The sequence below is a fragment of the Megascapheus bottae genome, chromosome 3 (assembly GCF_031878675.1).
Source record: "Megascapheus bottae isolate mThoBot1 chromosome 3, mThoBot2.hap1, whole genome shotgun sequence".
Classification (NCBI taxonomy): Eukaryota; Metazoa; Chordata; class Mammalia; order Rodentia; family Geomyidae; genus Megascapheus; species Megascapheus bottae.
Genome location: NC_143511.1, coordinates 68,722,852 through 68,737,535, shown reverse-complemented (window position 1 = coordinate 68,737,535; position 14,684 = coordinate 68,722,852). Strand labels below are relative to the sequence as shown.

The 14,684-nt window shown below is 40.8% G+C and overlaps 1 protein-coding gene across 2 annotated transcripts in view; it reads right to left on the bottom strand.

Moving 5' to 3' along the window:
* Positions 1 to 2,739, bottom strand: part of Znf462 (zinc finger protein 462) — a 143,669-nt gene extending 140,930 nt beyond the window's left edge. For both annotated transcript variants that reach the window (XM_090330385.1, XM_090330386.1), the window contains exon 1: positions 2,686 to 2,739. The gene's annotated coding sequence lies outside the window, so the exon portion shown is untranslated. The remainder of the gene's footprint in view (positions 1 to 2,685) is intronic.
* Positions 2,740 to 14,684: the final 11,945 nt, after the last annotated feature.

The window sequence follows — 14,684 nt, the reverse complement described above, 5'->3', positions numbered from 1 at the left end:
TTTTGTCACTCTGAGCAACACAAGAGCCAGGCCAGTGAGATGCAAGAGAAGGAGGAGGAGGTGGCGGCCGTGGAGGAGGAGGAAGAGGAGGAGGAGAAGGAGGCAGAGGAGGAGGGGGGTGGAGGGAGAAGAGATGAATAAAGACTTGCGGAGAAGGGGGTGCGGGGAGCGCGGCCGCAGGGACAGAAGAAGCGTGCGCGTTTGCGTCCGGGGAGACACCGGATCGCCCTGGCGGGCAGAGGAATCTGTGAAGACCCTGCCTGCAGCTCAGAGTCTTCCCACCATCATCACCACAGCCCAGGGCGCCCAGCCCGGCCCCTGGGGGTCCTTCAACGCGCATTCATCTAGAGGCCGATCTATGCAAAGAACCTAGATGGGAAACTAGAGGTTGCAAGTCTAAAGCCCTGATCAACCACGTGGGGCTTTTTTTTTTTTTTAATTCCTTCCCAGCCTGCGGGGTGAGTGCATCTCCCAGTGAGACAGCTCAAGTTGTCCACGGCTGGCACCTTACAAGGTTGCCTGGCTCCTCGGAAAGAAAGGCTCCTGTGTGCGTTTTACTTCTAGAACCCATCCTTGCAAGCTTCGGAACCACCACTTTCTTTTCCTAACTTGTGAAGTGTTTTGACTGCGCACCAAAAGGAGAGAGAGAGAGGGAAAAAAAAAAAAAGCTTACTTAAATAACTTTACACCCTCCAGCCCCGCGTTGTGGCACTTTCTGGCTTGATCATCTGAAGCCCCGGAAAGTAACAATCAGTGCTCCTAATGATAAGGTGTCATGGTGTTGAAGACGCGAGAGCCAAGATGCAGCTTTTTCAACCCCTTGGATTTTTATTTAGTGCAATTTTCCCTCAAATCGTTTGTAACTAGCTCTTTTTTTTTTTTTGGCCAAAAGAGTGGGTCCCCCCCAACACACACACTTTCACCAGGTCAACTGTCTCCTAAGGCATTGATGAGGCATGGGGGGGGGGCTGGAGGTGGGGAGCGAGGGAGACAACAGTATCAAAAAAAAAATCAATGCAGCAAATCAGGAGCAAATGAAGTTCAAGGGCACGGGCTGGTGGTCCCATTTCTATTTCTCCGATCCTCGGGTTGGACATCCACAGCCTCAGGAGAGAGAGCCACGCAGCGCTCGGGGCAGACCTTAATTAAAGTTTCTTTTGTCCGCGTCTGATTGTGGGGAGGTAGGGAGGGATGTGGTCGGATTCTTCGCATCGAGGAGCGCGCATCCAGTGAAAGCGCCGTGCCGACGAGCCGGGCGAGATGGTCCTCTTATAATACCCTCCCCTCTCTCTAACCACCCCCCCTCCCCAACAGCCCGGACACAGACACCGGTAAATCCGTACAATAAAGAGGGGAGGAGGAGGCGCGCACCGAGTTGGTTCATACCGGATAGCAGGATTTCATCCCCACATCTAAAATCCTCCTTTCCCCCCTCACCCCACCCAAGATTGTTTTTTTTTCCCCCTCTTTCTCTCCACACCCCCTTTCCCCCCTGCGCCCCATCCGAGACCAGATTGTATATTCCTGGGCAGAATCTCTCACCCTGACGCACGGTTCACCCTCTCCCAGTCAACACTTCCTGCCCTTTCCTCCTCCTCCTACTCACATTGAAAAAGCACCGAAAGCCCTAAAAGGGTGTTGATGGCGGGGGGGGGGGGGGGGGGGGCGGGGAGGAGGGTGCGGTGATAGATAAATAAATAAATAAATAAATGACCCTACGCGTGCGGCGGAGAAGAAAGGAGGGGAAGTGGGGGGGGGGAGGGACAGGGAGACAAGAACCAGGAGGAGAAAGGAGCCAGGCGAAAGGAAAAAGGGGAGTTAAAGAAAGAAGAAAGGACCGGAGGACCCGAGGCTGCTCTGCTTTGTGCAGAACAGTCCGGACTCCCCTCATCCAGGTTGCCCGAGGATGGGACCGGGGGAAGTCCGGGTGTCTCCCCCCCCACACTCCAGCTCCTCCCCAGTGGGACCCCAGGAGTGTGGAGGGAGCTCTGCCGCCGCTCCCGGCTCCCCCCACCCCTCCAATTCCTCGTGGCACCAGAGGAAGCGCGCCAGGTCTCCAGCGTCCCGGCTGATAATTTACCTCTTTGTCTTTAATATTAAAAGAAAGAAAGAAAAAGCTGACTTGGTTGTGTCAAGCTCGGGAATGGTGGTGTGGTGGGGGGAACAATCATCGTATTTCAGGTGGAAAGCTCCTAGGACCGCGGGGGTGGGGGGGAGGCTGAGATTAAATCTTCCTCGACGTGAACATACCCCCCTCCCCACAACACACACACACACACACACACTCTGGGTAGGCTTGGGTCGGAAGTCCTAAGAGGGGGGGTCGCGCTCTCCCCTCCCCTGCCCAGCCCACCCCCTGGGGAGTGTGTGTGTGTGTGTGTGTGTGTGTGTGTGTGTGTGTGTGCGCGCGCGTGTCGGGGGTGGGGGTGGAGGCAGAGGGAGAGGCGGCGGGGTCAGAGGAAAGCCTGGGTGCCAGGGCTCGCGGGGCAGCGCCGGCTCGGGCCGCCGGGGAGCGAGCCCCGGGGAGGAGCCTTTCGGGAGAGCGCGCCCCAACACGCCTCCGACCTCGTAAACCCACTTGGCAGACGCCGGGGAAGCCGCCGCTCGGCGCAGCGACCGCCGTGAACTCCACACATTAACCTGGCGCGCGACAATTAAACGGGCTGCCGCCCTTTCCACACTCACCTCGGACGACCGAGACACAGCAGAGCTCCCGAACCGGCCGCGGGGGGATCCTGGTTCCACCCTCCCGTCCCAGGAGGAGCGGACAAAAAAAAAGGGGGGGGGGGAGATGGACTTGGGGATGGCCCCGCCCTTCCAACGCTCCAATCCTTGGAAACCAAACCTCCTCTCCAAGCTTCCACGTCTAGAAGGGACAAAGACAGCGTGGAGATCCAGACGCGCACGGGGAGCTGGTGGCTCCGGTCCTCGGGGGGGTGGGGTGGCTGGGGGGCGGGGGAAGGGGTCATGGCTAGGGTCCACCCCGAGGACCGAGCCCGGGGATGAGCTTCCCAGCACCAGCCTTCGTGCTCTTGGGGTGAAGGAGCAACGCTGGCTTTCCAAAGTGCCAGGAGCCAAACTACTGCCAAGACGGCCTTGGGCAGAGCCTGGCTTTTTCTAAGTGTCTAGGCTGGAAAGATCCATGCTGATCTCTGGACTTGGAAGAATTCCCCAGATTCCAAAGACCTTAAACCGAAGAGAAGTGGTGGTGGTGATCATGTGTGTGTGTGGGGGGGGGGGGGGATTGAGTGGTTAGGTTTTATGGGAGATGATTTCTCCAATAATAAGGGAAACAACGTAGATGCATTCAAAGCCAAGACCGAATTGTGGTGAGGGTTTTAGTGAAAACCTTAATAAACTTGGCATTTAAGTCACCTAATTAGGCTTTGCCATTAGCAGGTCATTTAGATGAGTAGGAGAAAGTTCACACCGCTGGTTGTTTCATTCCTTTAAAAAATATTCACAAAGGCAAAGCCAAGTTGATGGGTTCTCCATCAGGAGGGTTAATTTTACGTTAAAGCATTTTTTTTTAAATGGGTTGATTGATTGATTCACAGCCAGCAACGGGAAGATTGCAGGGACATGTTGATTCCTGAAATTTACTGTTTATTATGATACCCCCAAGTCGTTATTTCTCTTGTCCTGGCCCCCAGCCCCATGGGATCTCAAAACTTTATTACTATTCCAAGGAATAAGAATATGATTGAAAGTCTGGACTTTTCTTCTCTCTTATCACGGGTGACTGGCACACAGAGTCTTCATAAAGAGAAATTATGGCTCATCAAAGTGTGACTTTATGAGCACTGATACAATAATAAATCTGGCCATTTTCGTCTAGGAAATAATAAAATTCTATAACCAGAGTGACCCAGGCTATGGGACAGTAGTGGTATGAAGATCATCCCCAAGTTATTTTGGTTGTTGGAGCCTTAGAAAAAAGAAGGCATCTAAGTGTGTTAAGAAAAAAGTGTTTATGGAAGGAGAGAGGGCTGTTACCAAACCTTCAGGAAGACTCATGGGGGAATGGGGGAGATTATGTGAAAAAGATAAAATTTCCACTTAAGCAAGAGTGGATAGCTACTCTGAAGTCATTGTTTCAATATTTACAGTTTATTCTATCAGATGAAAAAGGAAATGTTGAGAAACATCTCCTGCTTCCTGGAAACTATACCAAAAAGAAAGAGTAATAATGCTCTTGATAGCTCCTCTTTCCAAATTCCAGCTGGAAAATTGCTCAAGCTGATGATTTTAACACAACAAAGAATAGGTGAATAGAGATTATGACTTTTTCAAAAAAATCTTAATTATTCCATCCTTAAGCATTTAACCATATTGTTAATACACCTCTTGCTGGCATTTCCCTGACTATGGGAACCTCTGGATTAAAAAAAAAATCAATATCTTTTTCCTGTTTTAGTTTGTGATTTCACAATAGATTATTTTTAATTCTTGAAAATATTACTCTTGTTGGAAACTACTCAGACTTCACAAAAGCTTTCTGAAAACTTCAAACTGAAAATTATGATCCTTTCAAATACCAAGACAACATCCTTCCTTTCGCATCTCATGTAGAAAAATCAATATATTTTCTTATAATCCATATGCAAATAGGTGCATCTAGTTGACAAATGCTCATTCGTAGGAAGAAGGAACCACAAAAAGAAGACAAAGGTAGATGAGTCCTGATCCCGAGCAGCTCTCAGTAGAAGAAAGACTGTAATAACTTATATTAAACTGAGTCTGTATGAGTCTTTGTATATATGCCTTTGGATACTGAAGGTGTTTCAATGGTACTATTCTTAAATTCAAAAGGAAGTCTTTTTCCCATAGGTAGAAGTTAAATTTACAGTTCTATCACAGTAGATACTCTGAGATAGCAAGCAGTAAGAGCATTCAACCACTGGGTACTGGTTTCGCATTGACATGCTACACTTAGAGCTGAGTGCTCAAAATACAGTCAGGAATGAGAGGAACCCCGATTTTTTAATATGCCAATAGTGGGATTTGAACTCAGGGCCCTTAGCATCTTCCACTTGAGCTACATGTTGTACTCCCAGAATTTTGCTTATTAATTGAAGAGTCTCACAAACTTTTCTGCTTGTGCTGGCTTTGAACTGGTGTTTTTAGATCTCAGACCCCTAGTAAGTTTGGATTACAACTATGACCCACTGGAGCCCACTATGAGTCACAATTTTGATGTACTGCCTTCCCATTCCAAATCACATTTCTTGGTTATACCACTTTCCTTTTGTTTTTTTCTCATAATCAAGAGAAATACAGGAAATTGGTCAATGAGGAGAATCTGACTAATTGGAGCAATTCTGTTCCTATGATTAAGTTATCCAGGAGTAATATTTTGTTGAAGTAACTGCTTCAGAATTCATCAAAAAGTCTTTATCATGCCTTCACTCAGACTTCAGTATGACATTCTTACTCAAAGAGTAAGAGAAAATAGGAGCTGAGGGTACAGCTCAGTGGTAGAGCTCCAGAGTTCAATACTCAATAGTCAATGAATGTATTAATAAATTGCTAGCAACCTTTTCATCAATTATGATGAGATGAATTCCAATTCTGAAGAAAAGCTTCTGTTGAAAGTTTGCTCTCATATAGAGGCTTCCCCTTTAGCAGAAAGACTAGCTTCCTATTTCTTAGAATCAACTGAAGCCTGGAGAGCTGTTTGGTTAGACTATGGGTCTGGCAGCCCTAACATCTACATCTACAAGGCAGTATCTCCAGTTATCATTTTTATACCACCTGCAGGACTTTTTTTTTTAAACCCATTTCCATATCACTTGTATGATTACTTGCTGTGTGTGTGTGTGTGTGTTTTAAATATTTTTTTTTTTTTTTGCCAGTCCTGGGCTTGAGCTCAGGGCCTGGGCACTGTCCTTGGACTTTCTCAAGGCTAGAGCTCTACCACTTGCGCCTCGGCACCACTTCCGGCTTTTTTCTATGTATGTGGTACCGAGGAATCGAACCCAGGTCTTCATGAATGCTAGGCAAGCACTTTAACCACTAGGCCAAACTCCCGGCCCCTTTAAATAAATTTTTAAGCAGTAAAACCAGGTGTGATGATGCATGCCTGTAATCTCAGCATTCAGGAAGCCAAGACAAGAAGATTGAGAATGCAAGGCATCCTGATCTATATAGTGAGACTTTGTCTCAAAAAATAAAATAAAATGTGCCGGGAGTTTGGCCTAGTGGTAGAGTGCTTTCCTAGCATGCACGAAGACCTGGGTTCAATTCCTAGGTACCACATACATAGGAAAAAGCTGGAATTGGTGCTGAGGCTCAAGTGGTAGAGCTGTAGCCTTGAGAAAGTCCAAGGACAGTGCTCAGATCCTGAGCTCAAGCCCAGGACTGGCAAATAAAATAAAATAAAATAAAATAAAACAAAACAAAATGGAACTTTATTAAAAGCAATAACTACCATACATCTATGTTCAAGTGCTTTTATCCTACTTTTTCTTTTTATCTGTAGTATGGGGGTTTGAACTTGGCTTACAATGTGGATTGCCTATCACTTACTTGGGCCCTTTTGGCTGTCATTACTTTTTAAAATAAAATCTTAATTTTTACCCAAGCTGGCCTGGAGTCTTACCCTTGTTACAAATGTGAGATGATAGGTACACCACCATACCCAGCTTTTTAGTTATTGAGATGGGAAACTCAAGCTATTTGCCTGAGCTGGCCTTGTGCCATGATTTTCAGAGCTCCATCTCCCACATAGCTAAGGCTTACAGGAATGAGCCACATGACCAGCTGTCATGCATTCAACGTATAGCAAGACAAATGATAGTAATCAAATTCTAAAAATTAAAAAAGGTGTTTTGACTTAAAAAATGCTAATAAGAGCTAGAGGTGTGGCTCAAATGCAAAGTGCCTTCCTTCTGAGTACAAGTCTCCGAGTTCAAACCAAAAACAAACCAAACAGGTTGACAGAGTATGTGCTAAGGTTCAGTGAGAGAAATGAAGAAGAAAGTGCTGCTGCTAGAATTTTGTGTGTGTGTGTGTGTGTGTGTGTGTGTGTGTGTGTGTGTGTGTATGAGAGAGAGAGAGAGAGAGAGAGAGAGAGAGAGAGAGAGCATGAGAAAAATTAAGCCATTTCTTATATATTCTTGATAGAAATTAACAATGAGAGCAAGTCTTTTAAACTCAATTTAATAATATATAGTCAGAACCTCAAAGTGTTCATATTTCTTGTCCCTTGAATCTAGGTAGATGGCAATATGTTCTCTTTATGGTTTATGAACAGTTTTAATTTGTTTATGAGATTTTTGTAATTAATTGAAAAGTAGCCTATTGTTAGGTAAGAAATTTAGATAAAAATTATGATTATAGGCTTATTTTTCGCTAATTCATGCCTAAAAATTTACTCTGAAAAAAAGTCATTGTGTTCATAGTAAGTTCACTTCTCATTACAAAAAAATTTAGAAAGTGTGGAATGTATATATGCAATATGAATTATGTAGTTATATACAGTGATCTATACCCATGTATGTGTGCTAGAACTTGGTGCTTTGTTAAAATAGCCTGTTACATTTAAAAGTATTTTAAAAAATTGAAGTTAAGTGATAAAACCTAGTTTTATGTATCTGACTACTACAAACATGTTACAAAGAATGTATTGAGTAATGAAATAATAGTATAGTGACTGTTTGCCATATAAATATTTCTTATTTGATTTTTACAGAGAAAAATAGAATGAAGTTTCAAATAATCATTATGAATTTAAGTAGAAAAGGAAATTTAAGACATTGGAGACCAAAATGATTTAATGTCTCCTCTTCTAAACTTAATGATATGGGACTTGTAATTCCTATTCTTTTCTTTTTTCTTTTTTTCTTTTTCAGGATTGAGACAGAGACTCAAACTCAGTACCTAATACTTCACTCATTGACTAATGCTCTACCAATGGAGCCATGTCTCTAACCCCAAATTCCTATTCTTATATTTGGTAATCTTAATCTCAAAAAGTATTACCCAATATTCTTGAGATAAAATCATTAATGGCCAGTTATTAAAAAAAAGTTTAGCTTCATCAGTTACAAAATTGAAAGTCAATGCTCTTTAAAATTGAATATTATATATACATATGCTTATTTATGAATATTTGTATTTCTACATGGTTAAGAACATATACAACTCCCAGCTCTTTGAGATGTGGAAAAATAGACACTATAATTCTCTACTGGTGAGTTTGAACAGTTTCAAAATGTTTGGCATTTCATGTTTTTCCAGTGAACTTGTCTGCGATTAGAAAGAAAAAAAAATTTAGGGCTTGAAAATAAAGTTTAATAATACAAAATGTCTCCTACATGATCAAGACTGATCGTATCAAATGTTAGTCTAACTCGTGAATGAAACCTTAACTGTAAGTTAATAGTCTTTGTTTTCAAGCACACATACCTTTTTTTGCTGCTTTCTTTTTAATTTTTGAGGCAGATCATATTGTATTTCCCCAGACTAGCAGACTATCCTGGCATTACTCTGTAGCCCAGGATAGCCTTGAACTCAAGTTCCCCCTGTCTCCACTTTCCAAGCACTGTGATGAGAGTCTTTGACATCAATGTCCAGCTAAAAGCCACCCTGGAATCCTTACATAAATTCACTGAACTCTCCAAGCACATTTGACTGACTTCAGCATCTAGAATAGAATATGCTCCCACAGATTCACTTGACTTTGCATTTGCAAACCACAAGCTTGAAACTGGTCTCTTGAAAATGGCTCCCTAGCTCCTCTTCCTTGCGGAGATTCCATCCATACTCTCTCCTATTTACTGGGCTGAGGTTGGGTTTCTCAGCAAGTTAAGTACATACAGTGTTTCATGAGACCTACTCACTGTGATGTTTTAAATGTCTGGAATACAAAACTAGTTACTTTAGTAGCTTTCTGTTTACCCTAAAATTTTGCTCACTGACAAGAACAGTGTAAGGTGAGAATTCACTTAGGAAAAACAAATGTATTCGTTCAGAACAAAGACAAAAACCAATCTAGTACTGGACATCTCAAGTTCAAACTCCTGTTTTCTTTCCTGATGACCTTCAACAAAGTCTTGAAGCAATCCTTAATGGCTCTCTGCATGAGGTTTCACATGTATAAAAGGGAAATCAACTACTTGTACAATTGCTAAGAGAAGGTATCATAAAATATCTGTAAGGATCACGGTGGTGGGGCAGTGCTAGGGGTGGTCTACCTCCATAGTTTAGTGCTTACCTAGCACGTGTGAAACCCTAGATCCCATCCTAGGCAGAGAGAGGGAGAGGGAGAGGGTGAAGGAGAAAGTTGGGGGGGGGAGGAAGGAGAAAAGGAAGGAATAAGGGAAGGGACAGAGGGAGGTAAAGAGGATAAGAAGGAAGGAGGGATGAAGGAGGGAAGGAAGGAAAGAAAGAGGAAGGAAATGAAGGAAAGACAGGATTCTATAACTGTAGACTAGTGTGAGTTACATAGCCTTTACTGTAAGGCAGCACAGATGAAGCAAGAAAGATCAAGAGAAGTATAGTTTTCTCCAGGTCTTTCCATTTCTTTACCAATGGTGCAATGTCATTCTTTCTAATGGAGCAACATATATTGTATTCATAAGTTGCTTAGTTCAATAGCAATTATTTTGTACAACTACTTAAACTAAAAAAAAATGTATTAATCAAATGTACCAAAACCAGGATATGTAGATGTGATTTTTTTCATAATTAGTGGCAATGTATTTTGAGGCTATTTACTCCCCATCTTTCTTTTTCCCCTTCTTTGTCTCCCTTACCAGCCCCCTAATTAGAATTATTTGCATATACAAATATAATGATTATATAAGATGATTATCTAGCATGATTTTATATGAGTATACACATATGTATATATTCATGAATACATGTATCATTTTAGATTTAGTTTTCACAAATGATCTATCCATGATTTTTTTAGAAGTCCATTACTACTTAAAAAGGTCAACAATAATCATTAAACATTTCTAAAACTTAAGTGTTATTAATAGTACCTAAGTTATAATCTCACTTGTGGCTTATTAATTTACTTTGTCATTTGCTAGAGTACAGCTATGAGACATGATAGTAGGGAAAATGGAAGGAAAAAAAATCTTAAAATCAAGAAAACTTTATAATATCTGAAAACCAGAAGCAATTGGCTCTACTTAGAAAAACCCATACTGTGAAGCAATTATTATTATAATTATCAATAAATTAAAACCAAGGGAGCATTGTGCTTCCTTTCATTTGTCCGTGATTTGTATAGAGCGGCACTGTCCAATTGTCTAGCTTCTGGTTAGCAGTGCTTGGCTGGAGCACAAGTTGGAAACCACTGATTTATTCCAGATGACAAAATGGTCTTAAGGAAAAGTGATTTGCCCAGAGCTTCACATCAAGTTATAAAAAGAAGCTTAAATCCAGAATCACTCCATCCCTCTTCATGCCTATTCCCATGGCATCCAATTTGCCTACCTGCACCTGAAAGATTTTCTTGAGTGTTCTTGCCTTCCTTTCTCTTCTCCTGTCCCTTTCTTCTTTCCTTCTTTCCTTCCCTCCCTCCCTCCTTCCTTCTTTCTTTTTTTTGGATTTTTATCAGCATTGATTTTTACATCATATTTCAAATGTCCTGTTTAACAAACAAGGCCTTTCTTTCTTTCTCCCTTCTCCTTCCTTCCTTCCTTCCTTCCTTCCTTGGAGTCCCAAAAATTAGGTACTATACTTTAGCAGAGGCTTAGTAAACCCATACATATTTCTTATATACTCATTTACATTATTTTCATGATTTTTAACTCATTGCATATTTCCTTAATCTCTGAGGGACAGGGAATAGTTCATTGTATTCTTCATATATCAACATTTTATTATTGAGAACTGTTATTTGCCTCCGTTTATTTTTTTCTCATCTTACAGTCTACAGTGGTTTTTTCTTAAATAAACTTAGGATCAAGAGGGACAAAGGAGAGCATATAGTTTTCATGTGGAAGATGACAATACTAGTTTTTATGTCATATAGAGATCTCAATGGGGAGACATAGCTTTTTCTGCATACCAGGTATTACATGAAAGAAAAATTGCTTCTTCTTCTGGCCCTTCTGGATTTACTCTGTATCCTGAAGCACTCACAGAGGAATTATTTCTATTATTGAAAAAGGTTGGCCAGTGTTCTTGTTTGACTTACTCTAGAGCACAGCATGTGATATTAGTCAGGAATTTATTTGAATGCCATGAATATGAGATTATAGTATCAAATTGGTAATTAAATTAACTCCATGAACACTAGAACTGAGAGATGAAGCATTTGCTGAGGTAGAAGAATAGATGATAGTGATCCTGTTCCATTCCCTGAGGCCATAGCAAACTTCAAGACACTTCCAGTCAACTGTCACCTGAACAACCTATCTGTCATCAGACAAAGCAATGTTGTATTTGTAAAAAGCAGATGCACTGATTCTGCTTTTAATTTGGGACAAGCCCTAATGCTATACCAGGTCAGTCCTGGGCATCTCCGAAATTTGACAATGCTCTTCACAATGCATTCCATGTCTATACTTTAAATAATTCTTCACCACAATGTGTACCAGGAGAATGATTTCCCAACATATATTTGGAGAAACCAAGCTTCAGGATTTGTTTTTAACCCATTCAGCTTGGATTCCAGTTCAGAACTTTTGTTTCATAGTAGTGCCATCTTTCCTCATCAAGTATAACAAACTCACAGTACAGTCTAAGAACATGGTTTGTGGCATGTATGTATGTATATATCTATGCGTGCATGTATAAATGCATGTACACACATATATATTATGCATCTATTTATATATGTTTTCTTTTTTTACTTTATTTTATTTTTTATATATGTTTTCTGATGACACAGTAAATATATATAGTAACAAATTTAACAAAAATCCTTTAAAAAACGAGACTCATCTATAGTCTCCAAACACAAAGCGACCATTAACTGTTTCCTCTGTATTTTTCCCTTTGTTATTTGCTGACTTTCTTTTGGTATTGATAGGATGTGTGTGTCTTCACATTACTTGGGATGTGCTTTTTAATCTAAGGATATTAATTTGGGGCAGGGAGGTGGCTGGTGGTAGAAAATTTACCCAGCATGTGTGATGTTCTGGGTTTGATACCCAGAACCACATTCTAAAAAAAGTTATTATACTTATAATGCATAATGAAATGTTTTCCTAAGTTCTTTCTTTGTTTTTAATTGAATAGTGCTTCCTGAGACACAAAAGCTAATTAATGAATTAGTTAACTAATTAATTGATTTTGTGCTGCTAGATTTCAAACTCAGTTTTCTGAAGACTAGATAAGTAGGTAAATGACTTCACACTGACTCATATCTTCATTCCCAGTTAAATTTTTTGTATATAAATTTAAAGTCACCCATTATTTCATTATACTTTCTACCAGAGGTTAACTATAGGAAAGCCCTAATAGAATAGCCAGTCCTCAATTTGGTTTTCAATTAATTCTAATTTTATTTTCCCACTCTACAAATCTTCATAGACCTTATTTGATATGTGATGTAAAGTTGAAATCTAACAATTATTTCCTAAATTATTACAAAACCATTTAAAAAGTCCTTTCTTAGGATTGGGAGTGTGGCCTACTGGTAGAGTGCTTGCCTAGCATGCCCAAAGTTTGATTCCTCAGTATCATATACCCAGAAAAAGCCAGAAGTGGTGGTGTGGCTCAAGTGGTAGAATAACAGTTTCAAGAAAGCTCAAGACAGTGCCCAGGCCCTGATTCAAGCCCTAGGTCTGGGGAAAAAAAAAGTCCTTTCTTGCTGTGTGTGAAGGTTTACCATTCCAGCAACTTGGCCTATGGAGGTTAAAAGATGGTGTTTCAAGGCCAACTTGGGCAAAATGAACTATGTAAGAATCTATCTCAAGTAATGCTAGTTAATTGGAGACAAGAATTTTATGGAGTTTCCTACCCTGACTGGCTTCAAACTGTAATCCTCAGATATCAGCCTCCTGAGTAGCTAGGATTACAGGCATGAACCACAGTGCTTAGCTTTGTCAGTACTATCTTAATAGGTTTAGATGCCTTCAGTTACTGTTAGAGAAGCTGAATTAACCAAAATTTAAACCCAATTTTCTTAAAAAGGAACCTGGAGAAGACTATTTACCAGTGTGCTCAGGGGTTCACTAGTGTCTTCAAGGACCCCAACACTTGAGATTCTGCCTGGTTTTTGTAACTTAGAGTTGGCTATGCACCTTCATAGCTGGGGCCTGTGGTGTAGCTAGTCCAAGCAGACAACATGGCTGTCAAATCACGTTGAAAATAGGAAAAAAGAATGGCAAGAAAAAGAGCTTTGTTGAACTGAGAAATAGCCATTGTCAGAATTTCTCTCATCCCATATTTCATAAAGCTATGTGTCAAGGGAATGGGCACATGTAGCAAAAGACACAATTGTTTAGACTGCCACAGTGACTTAGAACACTTCTGATTTATCCACTGGGAACAAACACATTGCTGCTCCCAAAAGAAAATCAGGATTTGGGTTGTTGAGGAGCTAGTATGAGAGGGCTACCACGGTGGTACATGGCTGACTGAGCACAAGGGTATGACGTACGTGGAGATACAAGATAGACAGCGAAATGCAATGGAGGTCGAAAATCTCAACCACTCCAACACTGATTTACACAAGTATGGATCATACCTTGAAGAAAGAACACAATGCTCAAGATTTACCGTAATGTCATTTCAAAGTGTAATTGAAGGAGTTTACGTGATTTGAAAAATAGAGAAGCATCATGTTGCCATCTGAACAGTCTCATGTATGATTTCAGTATGGTAAAGTGTTGGGTTCATAAATAGTAATCCCTGAATCACCCATAGCAGTCTTTCAAATCAAATTGCCATTTTTTTTTCCTTATCTTGGTAACTAATCCTAAAATGTGTGGATAAGAGGAAATGAACATTCTCTAAAATTAGACTATTAACTTCATAGTCTGATTCTGTATTGTAGAGGTCACAATATTTAGCATAAAGATAAAAGGACAGCTCAGCACTGAGATTCGAAGATCATGGTCCCCAAACCATGCAAGTCCAGGAAACTCTTATCTCCATTTCACTACCAAAAGCTAGACATAGAGCTATGGATCAAGTGCAGAGCACAGGCCTGGAGAGAAAGGTAATGCACATTGTCCAGGCCCTGAGGACAAGCTTCAGTACTACAAAAGAAAAGAAAAGAAAAGAAAAGAAGAAATAAAATGAAGGAAAGAAAGAAAGAAAGAAAGAAAGAAAGAAAGAAAGAAAGAAAGAAAGAAAGAAAGAAAGAGGAAGGAAGGAAGGAAGAAAAGAAAGAAAGGGAGAGAGAAAGAGAGTAAGGAAGAAATGAAGGAAGGAAAATAAGAAAGAGCAAGAGAGAGAGAGGAAGAAATATCATGACAAAAACAGTGTGGTACTAGAATAAGAAGAAAACATAAATAACAGAACAAGGAATGGAACATAATAAATACTACAAAGTCCAAAAGCATCCCAGTATTAGTGTATCATAAATGGATGTTTCAAATAACAAATAATTGATTATTTTAGATTCAATTTTGGAAATGTTTCCCTTTGGAAAGAAATGTTTGTACTTCTTTTTCACATACCACATACAAAAATAAGTTCCAGACAGACTAAAATTATAAACAGGGGAAAATGTTCATAGAAGATTATTTTTATAGAGGGGTGTGAAAAGG